Source organism: Mesoplodon bidens, assembly GCF_964165515.1.
Source record: "Mesoplodon bidens genome assembly, chromosome: 19".
Lineage (NCBI taxonomy): Eukaryota > Metazoa > Chordata > Mammalia > Artiodactyla > Ziphiidae > Mesoplodon > Mesoplodon bidens.
Window position 1 is genome coordinate 9,648,581 of NC_138179.1, and position 15,181 is coordinate 9,663,761.

At 45.1% G+C, this 15,181-nt stretch overlaps 1 protein-coding gene across 1 annotated transcript in view; it reads right to left on the minus strand.

The window, feature by feature from the left end:
- Positions 1 to 4,225, minus strand: part of LOC308606941 (C-C motif chemokine 4) — a 94,163-nt gene extending 89,938 nt beyond the window's left edge. The window contains exon 1 of the mRNA XM_081218447.1: positions 4,075 to 4,225. The gene's annotated coding sequence lies outside the window, so the exon portion shown is untranslated. The remainder of the gene's footprint in view (positions 1 to 4,074) is intronic.
- Between the last annotated feature and the right edge of the window lie 10,956 nt (positions 4,226 to 15,181).

Sequence of the window (15,181 nt, forward strand, 5' to 3'; positions counted from 1 at the left end):
AGAAACTAACACACCATTGTAAAGCAGTTATACTCCAATAAAGATGTTAAAAAAAGAAAGAAAACAATTGCACTTACAATAGCCTCAAAAAGAATAAAATACTTAGGAATAAATTTAACAAAACAAATGCAAGACTTGTACACTGAAAACTACAAAACATCATTGAAAGAAATTAGAAATAAGCTGAATGAATGGAAAGATATCTCATGTTCATGGATTGGAAAATTTAATATTGTTAAGTTAGTAATACTCCCCAAATTCATCTATAGATTCAGTGTAATTGCTATCAAAATCCAAGGTAGTTATTTTTCAGAAAATAACAAGTTGATCATAAAATTTGTATGGAAATACAAGAGACCAAGAATAGCAAAAGAAAAAAAAATCTTGAAAAAGAAAAACAAAGTTGGAGCGCTCACAATTCTTGACTTCAGAACAAACTACAAAGCTAATCAAGACAGTATGGTACTGGTATTAGGATAAACATATTGGGAATTGAGAGTCTAGAAATAAACCCTTACATTTATGGCCAAATGATTATTGACAAGGGTGCTGTTAAAAGATAAACTGAGTCATATTAAACATTTTAGGAGTTATTTGAGCAAAAATCAACTAGAAGTGGGCAGCATGAAACCACAAGTGGTTAGCAGCACTCCACCAACAGGAACCGGGGGAAAGACTTTTACAGAGAAAAGGCAAAAGCAAAACAAGGAAGTTATTTGATTGGCTATAGCTTAAGCCATTGCCTTATTTGGGAAACTCTAGTTGGCTGTTTGTGATTGGTTTTCCCTAAGTTTCAATTTCTTAACCTTGAAGCACTTATAGGCTTAGATTTGGTTTGCTTATATATAGGCAGCTAAGATATTAGAACTACCTCAGTCTAATGGCCTCCTTCTTTAATTCATTTACAGTGCCAGATCAACTCGATGGGGAAAGAATAGTCGTGTCAACAAATAGTGTTGGAACAACCGTATACCCATATGCAAAAGAATGAGGCTGGACTTTTCCTTATACCACACATGAAAAGTAACTTAATGGAGAATGCAAACAACATACACATTTATTAGTAACGAGGAAAGCTGAAATAAATTTACAAATAGATGCAAATTTGGTCAATATACACAGGGCAATAATCAATTGTATTCCACCAGACAAAATTCATTTGCAGTTCTGTAGATAAGGATTATATGCATGGCTATAAGTTTTCTACAATTTACTAGGTCCTAAAACAATGCAAAGACAATGAAAGGTACAAGCCCTTTCAAAATCAGATCATCCAGAAGAGTACCCTAGAGAAGACACCCAGCAACCTTTTATTTTTTTTGGAAGAAGGCAGTTCATTTCAAACTCCTTCAGTTTTTCTCAACATTCTTCTTGGAGTGCTTTCCTCCTATCCTGTCCCTAGCTCACTCTCACTATGCAGATCGTAGCCAAAATGGCAATACCTAGGAGAGAACTCCCTTGCCCCCAAACCCAATTTAGGATTTCCTATTCTCTTATAGACCATCCTGGGCTTTTTCTTCAGATCACTTATCACATTTTATAATTTGAGATTATTTGTGTGGTTATTTCTTCACTATCTAGCTGCCATGAGAACACATCTCCATTTGGCTCACCACTATTCTTATTGTCTTGCCCTGGGCTTTAGTAGCCTCTCAGTAACTACTTGTTAGTCAGCTGGTCAATCAATCCACAAATAAATCAACTGATGGTGAATGCTCCCCCAGCACCTGGTTGTCAACCTCATTTGTGAATCACAATTTGGAGAGGAAAAAATAGGTTTTCAGTTTGGGTTTCACCCTAAATTTTGCCTAATGGACAGTTTAATATCTGACTCATAAGAAAAGATCAAGAGCTTATATACTTTTCTTAAAGATTTTGATTTGATATATTTAACTTTATTATTAGCAGAGGACAGAAGGTTGATTGATTTTTCCTACAGCTTTGTTCGTTTTTTTGTTTTTTTTGGGGGGGGGTTGGCTCTTTTTCTCTGTGGGACATTTTAGGCCAAGCTATTTATATAGGAGGAGACAAGGCTATTGATGAGGCTAAAATTAGTCTTAAAAACTACACAAATATTCAGAGCAGCTTTACTTGTAATAACCCAAAACTGGAAACAGTCCAAATGTCCTTCAATGGGTGAATGCTTAAATAGACTAGTACATCCATACCGTGGAATACTACCAGCCACAGCCATAAAAGAAACAAATAATTAATACACACAACAACTTGGATGGAGCTCAAAGGCTTTATGCTAAGAGGGAAAAAAAGCCAATAACCCCACAGAGCAACAGCTCTTAGTGGTGTACACAGCCCTGGTCCACAGAGAGCCTCTCAGGGGGAAATGAACCACAGCAGCCAGTGGGCTGCACTCAGAGCAGTTTGGCTGGTGAGCACTCATGAGCCCTGGTTGTTAACCCTTTGCACTGACCGGCTGTTCTAAAGGGATTAACCCTGAGGCTTGGACAAAGGGAAGCCAAGGGGTAGATGATCATGAACAAGCCCTTGTGGGGTCAGGATAGGTGGAAAGATGTTTGGGTTCACCTTCAAGACCTGAGGCAGTCCTCACTGTTTCCATGTTCCAACTCAGAAGGCACTGACACCCCCTGGCAATCAGGAAGCTGATGTCCTAGCCTGGTCTGGCCTGTTCCACCCCCAGTCCATCTCCTCACACCTGACAGTGCTGCCTCCCCTGGCCAAGATGAATGGGGTGCACAACCAGGTCAAGTTCCTAAAGCTGCCACCTCCCTCTCCTTGAGGCCGGGGACACACGTTCTGTTTCCCACCAGTACCATCATTTGGCCACCTCCATCAGCCTGGAGGGCATTGTAGCACACACAGAGGCCCTTATTAAATCCCCCCAGCAAGCCTTGAATGAAGACCAGCAAAGCCTGTCTTTACTGAACACTGACACGTCTCTAATGAGAAAAGCTGTCTTCCAACATAGGATGGCCTTGGACATCATCACTGCCTCGTCAGGAGGCACCTGTGTCATTAGCCAAGCAGAATGTTGTGTGTTCATACCTGGTGAGTCTTCTGTCTGCTACTGTGTTGTCTTTATTAAATCACATGAGGACACAGTAATGCCCTGAGTGATCCCGCCCCCAGCCTAGGGGACTTATAAATCAATGGTTCTGAACAGTGGGCTCTTGGTGGGAAAAGCTGCCACTGATTTGGGGAATTATTGTCTTAACCTGTGCTTCTCTTGCATGTGCCTGTATTGTTGCTGAGGCATCTGCCTCCAATGTAGCCTGATAGCGGCCCAGAAGGAGCCACCTCCATGCTAGTGAAACCTCTTGGTTTGGTTCTCAGGACCCTTGAGGAAGAAGGGGGGCATGTGAGATTGTCAGAGCTGGTCATGCTCACTAGGGGTGGAGTGTAGAGGGAGGTCATTGAGAGGATGTGACCTTGAGTTTGACCTGCAAGCTGGACCTGGGTGGTCAGAGGCTGCTCACCCCCTTCCTCTGTCCTTGGAATGTGCATTCAGCTTCACTTCCTTGCTCCCAGAAGCTGCCCAAGAATGCAGCCTTGAGAGACTAAGGTGGTGTTAAGACCATCTGCATGGTGTCTGTGCCTGAGCCCAGTTATGGCCTCTATAAAAACTTCTAAGATTCTGGCCGGGCAGGTGCAGAGATCTACTATCTTGCAGCGTCCAAGATGAGCCTCATGCATAAATTATCTTGCTTTTTATGGAGTTTTATTTTATTTTATTGGCCACCCCTCATGGTATGCGGGATCCTATTTCCCTGACAAGGGATCGAACCCGCACCCCCTGCAGTGGAAGCCCGGAGTCCTAACCACTGGACCGCCAGGGAAGTCCCTCCCTTGCTTTTTAAACCTGCCATCAACCAATCTGGAGCAGCTGCCTCTCTCTTCATTCTCTCCCTGCCCTCCAAGTATAGGGGCCAGTTTCAGATTACAACCTGGAGGCTCCAGAGAAGTTTGCAACCCAGCAGAAACACATAACGTTCGTTATTTTAATCATCTGTCAGATGATGAAAATAAAACAATTTAGTAACGAGTCCCCACCTTTAATACCTGCAATGTGAATTCAGGGATTTAAAAATCAAAAAGTACCTTCTTTGTGAATCTGTATCAAGGTGGTATCATGCCGGTATGAGTAGTATTTAACATCTTTTTTGACATGTCTTTGGGGAGAGGAAGGAGGTTGCCCAATCTGAAGAAGGGAAAAATCAGGAAATGAGTAAAGTCTGCCTCTATTGTCCTCAGCTTTCTCCTTTAAGCCCTTTTAGGGCATCTCCACAGCCCTAATCCTTAGTTGCCCAGTGCCTTTAATTTTTTTCTCAGTCAGAGGCCATCCTGAAATCAGCTCTCTGAGCCTCTTTTCATACGAGGGTGGGAGTAACTAACCAGAGCATTTTAACAGGGCTTGAAAGGCCAAAACCGAAAGTCAGGAATCATCCATGAAGTGAGAACATCTGGTAGCTTCCAGGCTTTGGGGCCACCTGAGCCTTCCAGGAAGGATGGAAGGGAGGGCAGGGGAGAATGGGGCGGGAACTCTTGGGCACAGGGAAAGGTCTGATGTTGCAGGGCCAACAGGTAGATTGGGCTTGGGAAGGGAAGAAGGCATCCAGGGGTGCTAACAAAACCTGAGACTTGTAATCCTACAGACAGCCCATTGCCACCTGGCCCACCAGGAAGGGGAGACACCTGATCACAGGAGGGAGAAAAAGGGCTTAGACTTGCAGAGCACCTCCTCTGTGCCAGGTACTGTGTGAGGTGCTCCATGGACGACACCTCAGTTGACACCCCCGCCCCAACCCGTGACGTAGGTTCCCATTTCTGGATGAGGGTACTGAGACCCAGTGAGGCTAGGTCTTTGAAGTAATGTGTCTTATTGGGCAAACTCTAAGAGGATGGGCCTGCCCAGTTAACACAAAGCCACTGCAGTGGGTGGCTATGCCCATCTGGTATCTGAGTGACCCATTCTGAAGGAACTGAGTCATGGGTCTTGCTTACCTGGCAACGCAGACCTGCTGCTCCTCCAGGCTTCCTCACCACAGTAAGCAGCCCTTGGTCCCAAGACCCGACCCCACCCCACTTAGGCAGATGAGTTGGGCGTCCCAGCCAATCACTGCCATCATCAAGATCCTCCTTCCCATGGCCATGGCTGAGTCCAGCCTGATCATTTTCACCTGGAGGACTGCAGCAACCTCCTAACTGGTGTTGCCACCGTTCACCCCCCTGAATCCATTCTTCACAAATCACTCAGAGTGAGCTCCCTAAAATGTAAAACTGATCACGCTTTCCCTGTTTAAAACACACAAAAGGGGCTTCCCTGGTGGCGCAGTGGTTGGGAGTCCGCCTGCCAATGCAGGGGACACGGGTTCGTGCCCTGGTCTGGGAGGATCCCGCTTGCCGCGGAGCGGCTGGTCCCGTGGGCCATGGCCGCTGGGCCTGCGTGTCGGGAGCCTGTGCTCCGCAACGGGAGAGGCCACAACAGTGAGAGGCCCGCGTACCGCGGAAAAAAAAAAAAACCACCAAACGCTTGTGTTGTCCTCAGGATAAACCCCATCTCCATAACAAGGCCTGGTGTTGCCTGTGCAATCTGACTCCTGCCCCCTCTCCAGCCCCATCAGGAACTCCCTTCCCCTGCTCTCAGGGTTCCAGCCACACTCACTTCCTGATATGTGCTAGGACTTCCTGCCTCAGGACCTTTGCACAAGCTATTTCCCTTACCTGTATTCCTGTCTTCCTTGCTTTTCAACCTACCTAACACTGCTCAGATGTTCTCTTATCAGAGAGGCATTCTCTGAGCTCTGAATATATTCCTTTCCATTGTATTGTTTATTCCAATGTATAAGTATCTACCTACTTTTGTGATTATTTATTTAATGTTTGTCCCCAGGAGAACAGGGACCACAATCTTTTGATTCTTCGTGGTATTCTCGGTGCCAAGCAGAAGGCCTGGCAAATGGTAGGCACTTGGTAAATATGTATCATATAGATCAACAGATGGACAGACAAGTAGATGTTCTTACAGAAAGCTCACACTGATTTTTCCTTTTGCCTCAGGCTCCAATATGGCTTGGCATAGTACTGTTACTGATCCTGTCTTTATTTAAAATTTTGACATTTTATTAAAATGTTACTTATGTTGATTACTGAGGGGGGGTTTTTTTTGGTGCCCCCTTAAATTTTGTGCTCAAGGTCAGTACCTCACTAACCATTCCCAAGTTCCAGCCCTGCCCATAGTAAGGAATTAATAATAACTATTGCTAAAATAATTATTATCATATAGATAAGACATAATAGAACAATCATGGGCTTTAGAATCAGACAAACTTAGGTTTCAACCCGGCACATTCATTCATCAATCATCCATTTACTGAAACGTGCTCAATGATTTTTTGAGACCCCGCTCTGTGCCACCTATCACTCAACATGCTGGGATACAGTGTGGCAGAAACACAGTCTCTGCCCTCAGGGAGCTTCCAGTCTAGAAGCTCTGCTGCTGACCAGCTTGTGACCTTCTCTGAGTCATTAGGCTTCCTGAGGCTCAGGTTCTTCATCTGTAACAGAATAATAACAATAACAACAACAACAACAACAACAACAATAATATCATCTGCCTGTATTGCCCAAATGTTGGGAATTTTAGCAATCAGCTATGTCAACAGACATGAACCCATATCCCAATACCCCCATACAATGCCCCATCTGGTATTATTTGCAGTTTCAATGAAGAGGCCCAGAAAAGGGAAGTGTCCTGTCTGGGGTCGCACAGCCTTCAGAAGCAGAAACAAGGGCAAATCTAGTTTTCCTGCTTCATGATCAAGGCTCTGCTGCATACAGACAAACCTCCCCTTGCTGTCCCAGCATCTTCCTGAGATCTCGGGGACTGGGAAATGGTGGTGACCCATCCCTTTTGCAGGGAGGACAGTCTTGCCCTGCTGTGGCCCACCCTGGGCAAAATCCAGCTTTGGGGAGAGGAGAAAGAAAGAGGAGTGAGCAGAGGAGGAAAAGAATAAATTAAAAGGAGGAGGAGGAAGAGGCATCCAGAAAAGGGCCCAGGCCATACCCCCTCCAGGGTCTTGCCACCTCCTCCTCCTTCCTTTCCCCAACATGCCCAGGGACAGAGAAGCAGGTCTCAGTGTCCTAGTGGACACAGCTCAGCCTCACACCACACTTCTCGGAGCAGAACCAGTGGCTGACCTGACCATACTCTTTCTCTTCCATCTCTCAAAAAATCCCAAACAGTTTGTGCCAAACTCTTTTAAGACTTCTATCCTCTGCCCCAAAGCAATTGGGGCATCCCAGCTCAGGGTGCAGGAAAAGCAGATGCCCGAGGCCCCTCCTACCACTACCGAGTCCAAGCTTGTACTGCTCGCCACATGACAGACCAATAAATCTAGAGATGAGGTGTTGGGGCAAGGAATAGTGACTTTATTTGGAAAGCCAGCAGACCGAGAAGATGGTGGACTAATGTCCCAAAGAACCATCTTACCTAAGTTAGAATTCAGGCTTCTTTTATAGTAAAAGGGGAGAGGGTGTGGTTGGTTGTTGCCAACTTCTTGGTGTTGGAATCCTTTGTTCTTGCAGCTGTCCATGTAGGTCCCATCACAATGTTCCTATAAGCCGTCAACAAGACAAACGTTATTCTTTGTTCTGCAAATTTTTATCTCTATATGAATGGAAAAGTGTTATACCTTTAAAGGTCAGAGCCTTGAGAATGGGCTATCCTGTATATTTCAGGCTATAGGCAACATTCTTAACTTGTAGCAAAAACAATAGAATACAGAGGTCAAAGTAAAAGAAACAGTACAAATATGGAGTCAGATTTGTTCTTCCCTATTACACTACCCCACCCCGCTCACCTCAGCCAGAGCTTGGGAATTGTTCTGCTCTGGATTTAACCCCAATATCACTTTCTTTCAGCTCTCACTCACTGTGCTGGATTCTGTTCTCTTTCAAAGCTTTGCCCTGACTCCCAGCCCTCCAGGGCCCCAAGAAGCCAGGGGGCTCCAGGCCTTAGGGCAGATTTGGTAGCAGAGCCTTGCAGGAAGCGCAAAGGGCCATTCCATCAAAACTGTGCTGGACACATCAAGAATTTGTGTGGTTTCATTTGGGCCTCTGACAGGTCAGGAGCTTAGAAGTGAAGGTGGGCAGGTCAGAACCCTGAGCAGGACACAAGAAGGAGCCCAGGAGTGGGGGATGGAAGCTCCTTTACTTTTAGTCCCATATGACAGAAAGCCCACATTAAATGTCCTAGAGAAAAACAAAAATAGCTTATTGGTTTATGTCCTCAAATACTCAAAAAGAGCAAATGCCAGGGTGGCTCAGGGAAAACGAGTCCCAGGGCAAAGCCTCCTCAGCACTGTGGGGTTGACTCCACTTGCTCTTCTGCAGGTGCCCCAAGACCACCACAGGACCCCCTCCCCGCCAACGGAGCTGCCTCCCCCCTTCCTTATAAGCTGAGAACTACTTAGGAAGGACCACAGCTGCTGGGCTTGGGAGGTGGGTCCCCACCTGAGACAAAGGATTGACAAGAGCCCCGTGGGACTAACAGCTGCATGGGCAGAGAAGTTCCCTCAGAGAAGGAGGGCAGAGCTTCCAGAAGAAAGAAGGGTGCTGGAAAGAAATAAACAGATGTAAATCTCCCTACTTTATTTTTTCTAAAAAACACCTCTTGGTCTTAAAGTATTGATCTACTTTAAGGAATTGTCTTAAAGTATTACCACGTTAAATGTTTGTGCTCATTTCTACATTATGTGCGTGGTGTGCACACGCCCAAAACGTGCGTCACATTTTATCCTTTCCATGCCTTTGTCTGAAAGGGTGAGCTCTCGTATCAGGAGACCTTGTTTTGAAGCCCAGCTTTGCCCCTTTCTAGCCGTGTGAGCAAAGTACTTCACTACTCTGTGCCTCCGTATCCTCATCCCTAAAAGGGGATGATGCCTGTACCTATGATACAGGGTTGTAATGAGGATATAATGATAACATATTTTCAAAACAGTAAGTGGTTTGTGTCCTATTACAACTCTTTGTTATTACCACTATTTGCAGTTACCTCTGACTAGAACGTTCTTCCTTCTTTCTTTGCCTTTTAAAATTAGATACAGTCTCAGTCCAATGTTTGAGACTCAGTTCAAATGCCATCCCTTTCATGAATTTTTCTCCTCCTTCTAATCAAGGAATCTCTCTTGCCTTCCTCTGAAATCCTCACTGGGCCCTAAGGCCTCACAGCTCTAGATGGCAGGGACTTCCTCAGTCCTGTTCATCTCCACCCCAACTAGAATAAAACCATCTTTACTCATACTTATAGTAGGCCTTCTTAACAAGTACTAGCTTAATTAAAAGAAATAAGCCTAAATCTCCCAACAAAGAAAAACTCTGGACCACATAGCTTCACTGGTGAAATCCACCAAACACTTAAAGAAGAATTAACATGTCAAACTCTTCCAAAAAATAAAAGAGGAAGGAATACTTCCTAACTCACTCCATGAAGTCAGCATTACCCTGATCTATGAACATATTTTCACATAAATATGTGTACATAATGTTTATAGCAGCACTATTCATAATATCCACAAATTATGAAACAAGCCAAATGTCCATCAAATGATGAATGGATAAACAATATGAGAGACTTCCCTGGTGGCGCAGTGGTTAAGAATCCGCCTGCCAATGCAGGGGACACGGGTTTGATCCCTGGCCCGGGAATATCCCACATGCCGCAGGGCAACAAAGCCCGTGTGCCACAACTACTGAGCCTGCACTCTAGAGCCCGTGAGCCACAACTACTGGGCCTGTGTGCTGCAACTACTGAAGCCTCCACGCCTAGAGCCTGTGCTCTGCAACAAGAGAAGCCACCACACTGAGAAGCCCACGCACTACAACAAAGAGTAGCCCCCACTCACTGCAACTAGAGAAAGCCCGCGTGCAGCAGCAAAGACCCAATGCAGCCAAAAATAAATAAATAAAATAAAATAAAATAAAAATAAAAAAATATATGAGATATAGCCATACAATGGAATATTATTCAGTCATAAAAAGAATTAAGTACTGATCCCTGTTACAACCTGGATGAACCTTAAAAACATGAAATTAAACATTAAATGAAAGGATCCAAACACAAAAGGCAACATATATTATTATTGCATTTATATATGAAGCATCCAGAATAGGCAAATCCATAGAGACAGAATGCAGACTAGTGGTTGCCGGGGGCTGGGGGAGGGGAGAAAGAAAGTGACTATTTACTGGGTGTAGGAAATACCTTTTGGGGTGGTGAAAATCTTCTGGAAGTAGACAGAGGTGATGGTTACACAAACTGTGAATGTATTAAATGCCACTAAATTGCACATTTTAAAAAGGATTAACAGTTAATATTATTTGTTTTACCTCTGTAACAACAAAAAGCAATAAGCCTCCTCTTGAATGAGGAAGTATTACTTTTGCTTTCAGCAAACTTATACAGATTAGTCAATCTTCATTGCCCAAAGAGGAAATTATCAGTTAGCTTTTACTCAAAACAAATCACCCTAAAATTTAGTAGATTAAAACAAGCATTGGGACTTCCCTGGCGGTCCAGTGGTTGAGACTTCACCTTCCAGTGCAGGGGGTGCGGGTTCGATCCCTGGTGAGGGAGCTAAGATCCCACATGCCTCACAGCCAAAAAAACAAAAAAACAAAAAAAAACCCACCAAATCATAAAACAGCAGCAATATTGTAACAAATTCAATAAAGACTCTTAAAAAAATGGTCCACATCAAAAAAATCTTTACAGGAAAAAAAAACAAGCATTAACAACAAGATACTTCCGCACACCTACTAGAATGGCCAAAATCTGGAAAAATAACAACATCAAAGGCTGGCAAGGATGTGGAACAGCAGAAACTCCCATTCATTGCTGGTGGGGATGCAAAATGGTACAGCCACTTCGGAAGACAACTTGGAGGTTTCTTACGAAACTAAACATACTCTTACCAAATGATCCAGCAATCATGCTCCTTGGTATTTACCCAAAGGAGTTGAAAACTTATGTCCACACAAAAACCAGCACACAGATGTTTATAGTAGCTTTATTCATAATTGCCAAAACTTAGAAGCAACCAAGATGTCCCTTAGTAGGTGAACAGGTAAATAAACTATGGTACCTCCAGACAGTGCTAAAGCAAATGAGCTATCAAGCCGTGAAAAGACAGGGAGGAATCTTACAAGCATATTAGTAAGTGAAAGAAGCCACTCTGAAAATGTTGCATACTGCATTATTCCAACTCTATGACATTCTGGAAAAGGCAAAACTATGGAGTAAAAAATCAGTGATTGCCGGGTTGGGGGTAGGTGGGTGGAAGGGGAGATGAGCAGGCAGAGCACAGAGGATTTTTAGGGCAGTGAAAATAGTCTATGATACCATAATGATGGATACACATAACTGTACATTAGTCCAAACCCATAGAATGTACAACACCAGAGTGAACTGTAATGTAAACTATGGTCTTTGGGTGATTATGATGTGTCAATGTTAGGTTCACCAACTGTATCAAATGTACCACTCTGGTGGGGACTATTGATAATGGCGGAGGCTGTGCTTTTGGGGGGTATGGGGTATAAGGGAAACCCCTATACCTCCCCTCAGTTTTGCTATGAATCTAAAACTGCTTTTAAGTGCCAGCATTTATTATTTCTCACAATTCTGTGGGGGGAACGGATGGTTCTCCTGGTCTGAGGCAACTCAGCTGGGGTTCAATGGTCTAGGATGACCTCTCAGCTGGGACAGCTCTCCATGTGGTTGCTTAACCTTCAAGAGGCTACTGTGGGCTGGTACACATAACTGCATAACGGTTCCCAGCAGAAACCTAGCACAAGTCCCAATGGGCTATAGCACTTTTCAAGTCTCCGTTTGCATCACACATTCTACTGTCTCGTTTGCCAAAGTAAGTCACATAGCCAAGACCAGAGTCAGTATGGGAAACAACTTCCCAAGGGTATGCATACGGGGTGGGGGGATTTATTGCAGCCATTTTTGTACATAAACTACCAAAGGAAGGAAGAAATCAAGTATTTAAACCAAGACCTAATCTCTAATAGCCAAGCTAGAGTTAGGAGAAGTGCTTGGTACAAAATGGAAATCTCTTTATTTGACTTGATATCACCAAGGCATACAGGAAATGGTCAGAAGATATCTGAGGACCCCTATCCATGTGTGACCACAGAGCAGTTTCAGTTCTACATTATAGAACAGACTTCAGCTGTGGACTCTTTTTTTTTCCTCATTTTTTTGTTTATTTATTTTTGGCTGCGTTGAGTCTTCATTGCTGTGCATGGGCTTTCTCTAGTTGCAGTGAGCAGGGGCTACTCTTCATTGCGGTGTGCAGGCTTCTCATGGCGGTGGCTTCTCTTGTTGCGGAGCACTGGCTCTAGGCACGCGGGCTTCAGTAGTTGTGGCACGCAGGCTCAGTAGTTGTGGCTCACTGGATCTAGAGCGCAGGCTCAGTAGCTGTGGCACACGGGCTTAGTTGCTCCGCGGCATGTGGGATCTTCCCGGATCAGGGATCGAACCCGTGTCCCCTGCGTTGGCAAGCGGATTCCCAACCATTGTGCCACCAGGGAAGCCCAAGCTGTGGACTCTTGAATGGAATGCTGTTCTTTGGATTTGTTGTGTTTCTCTAAGGAGGGCGTGGGCCTAGTCTTGTAGACATCAGGAGAAACAAGAAGACGTGTGGGCTGGATCTTTTATTCCCCTTAGTACTTAAAAGGAAAGGCTTTCCCATGTACAATAGTGAGGCTGTTTAAGATCATACACAAGGATGGAAGAGGTACACACAGATTATTTCTAAACGCAGATATTTACAGTAAGGATACGGAGGAAGTGGTGTAGACCAGGAGTCAGCTACCCGTCTCTGTGGGCACTGGTCAGGCCTGCCCTAACATTTACAGGACCCAGGGTAAGAATCCATAAGGAGGCCTCCATGTCAGGTGTGCCAATATTTGAACTTTATAAAAGAGCAAACAAACATTTAAAAGTACAACAAATTGCTTAATATTGCAGCCCTGTGAAACTACTGCATATACAGCCCTAGTTTGGGAGTGCATCGCCACAGACCGGAGCACAAAAACGAGCAAGAAAATGAACATGGAGCACCGCCAGGGAAGAACTGCTTGTTTTGCAAGAATGTATGGTGTTCATACCACCTGCGAGGAAAGATTTTGACAAGCTAGCTGGCTTACCTTTTCTCTTACCTAAAGGCTTCTGCAGTTCAAATCTTCCCCGCGGTCCAAAGGGGTGTCGGCCTCCAGTGCTGGCAGTGGCAACACATCAGCCTTCACAGCCTTTGGACTCACAGCCTTTCAAAGACATACGGCAGGAGAGGTGGGAAAGCATTTTCCCTTGAGGCATGAACTGTGTTTGTCACAAGAGTGGATGTTTAGTATTGAAGGTCATGCCAGGCCGGCCCTGAGTACCACATCCCAAGAGACGGAGGTTCCTTTGTGTTCTCTGATGAATTTATTTAGTGTGTGTTTGCAATATGAAGAATGCTCCAAAGCATGGGGTCCAGGCAGAGTCCCCTCCTGTCTGGGTCTTAAAGGAGTACCAGTCCTGGCACTTTGAAAGTTGGGGTGTGTTAGGCAGGTGATAACTGTTGTCTGCCACCAGGAGCAGCTGTCCCAGGATGTCGACCTATGGCATGGTTTGTGCCAGAGTTGCCACAAAGGACACAACTTACGCAGGTGCTGGATGGAACACTTCACTCGCGTAGAGTAGAGACAGAGCACGATCAGCTTCAACAGTGAGAGTCGTTCCTCCCCCCAGGCAGTGGTCACCATCTTGCAGCCAACTCAGGAGAACAATCTGCAACCTCTCTTGGGCTACAAGTGAAGAGTCCCATTCCCTCCCCACTAGGAACAGGTGGTAGAAGGGTTGGCCTGGTGCCCTATGTCGTAGAGGCTTAGGCAAAACAAAGGAGCACGGGTTGAGTCCAGAACACAGAAAGATAATCCCACATAAGGCAATAAACCCAGCACAGCTGTGCAGCACTTTATCTCTTGGGAAGGAAGTGTTCCAGCCCCAAGGCCTCTCTTCTGTGGCCCTGAAGGTGTTGAAAGATCGCATACCCCAGAATGCCTTTCCCAGTGGGATGCGCACCTGGCCTGAGAGAGAACTAGATCACTACCTCACCTTTGCTTGGGACAACAACCTGAACTCAAGGGACCTTCCTTACTCACCGCACATCCATCAGATGAGGCCAGACACCTGGGATGGTTTCACTTGGAAACTCAAGGAACAGCAACCAATGCAGGGAAGAACCACAACTTCAGGCCTCTCTCCTGAAAAGGGACCTGTGCATGGAACACCATCCAGATTTCAAGACCTGCCCAGCATGCAGACACATAACACATGGAGTGATGAGAAAGGAGTGAGGGGAAAGTTGAAAGTAACAGCAGAAAATTCCCGTAGACTAGGTGCAGGTCTGAGAAAGAAGATGAGCTACCCCAGCGAGGGGACATCTTAGCTCAAATATGCTAACTTTGTAATAGGATAGGGCAGCTCAGCTTATGCTAGACAAACGTGTTGTGCAAGCCCAGATCCTGGAATGTGGCAAGAGCAGTGTTTACAGGCAGAGATGACAGGATATCTGGTATCTCTAAGGGAAGAAGATAGCGGGTGTCCTAAGCAGTATTATGAAATAATGATAGTAAGTGCTTCATGTAGCAAACACCTTGTCTCAAAGGAACTGCCCAAAGCACAGTTCCTGGAGCGTAGTAAGTGTTCAAGAAGCATTGGCTGTTGTTATCATCAGCTCTGGAAGACCGCTGAGGCTGGAGCAGCTTACGCAGAGATGCACAGCCTGCTCCCTCGGTTATGCCAAGCTAAGTAGCGAATAGAGCTGATGTGATTCTTAAATGTCACCAACGATGCTTGGTGGTGGAGGGGAGGAAAATCAATAAAAGACTCAGGAAGTACACAAAAGCCACTCACAAAATGTTTTCTATACCAGGGAGGTCAAGAAACGGCAGTATATTGTGAAATTGGACATTTGCGCCATCATTGTTTCTTTTGCTGAACAAACATGCGTTCGGTACTGTGTCAGACACCTCTGTACACACCACTTCTAGTCCGTCAGTGCCACCTCTTCCTCTGGGCACCACTACAGCCACCAGTCCTGCAGAGGCCTTGTCCAGCTCCACATAGGTATAATCTGACAGCACCTCACCTTGC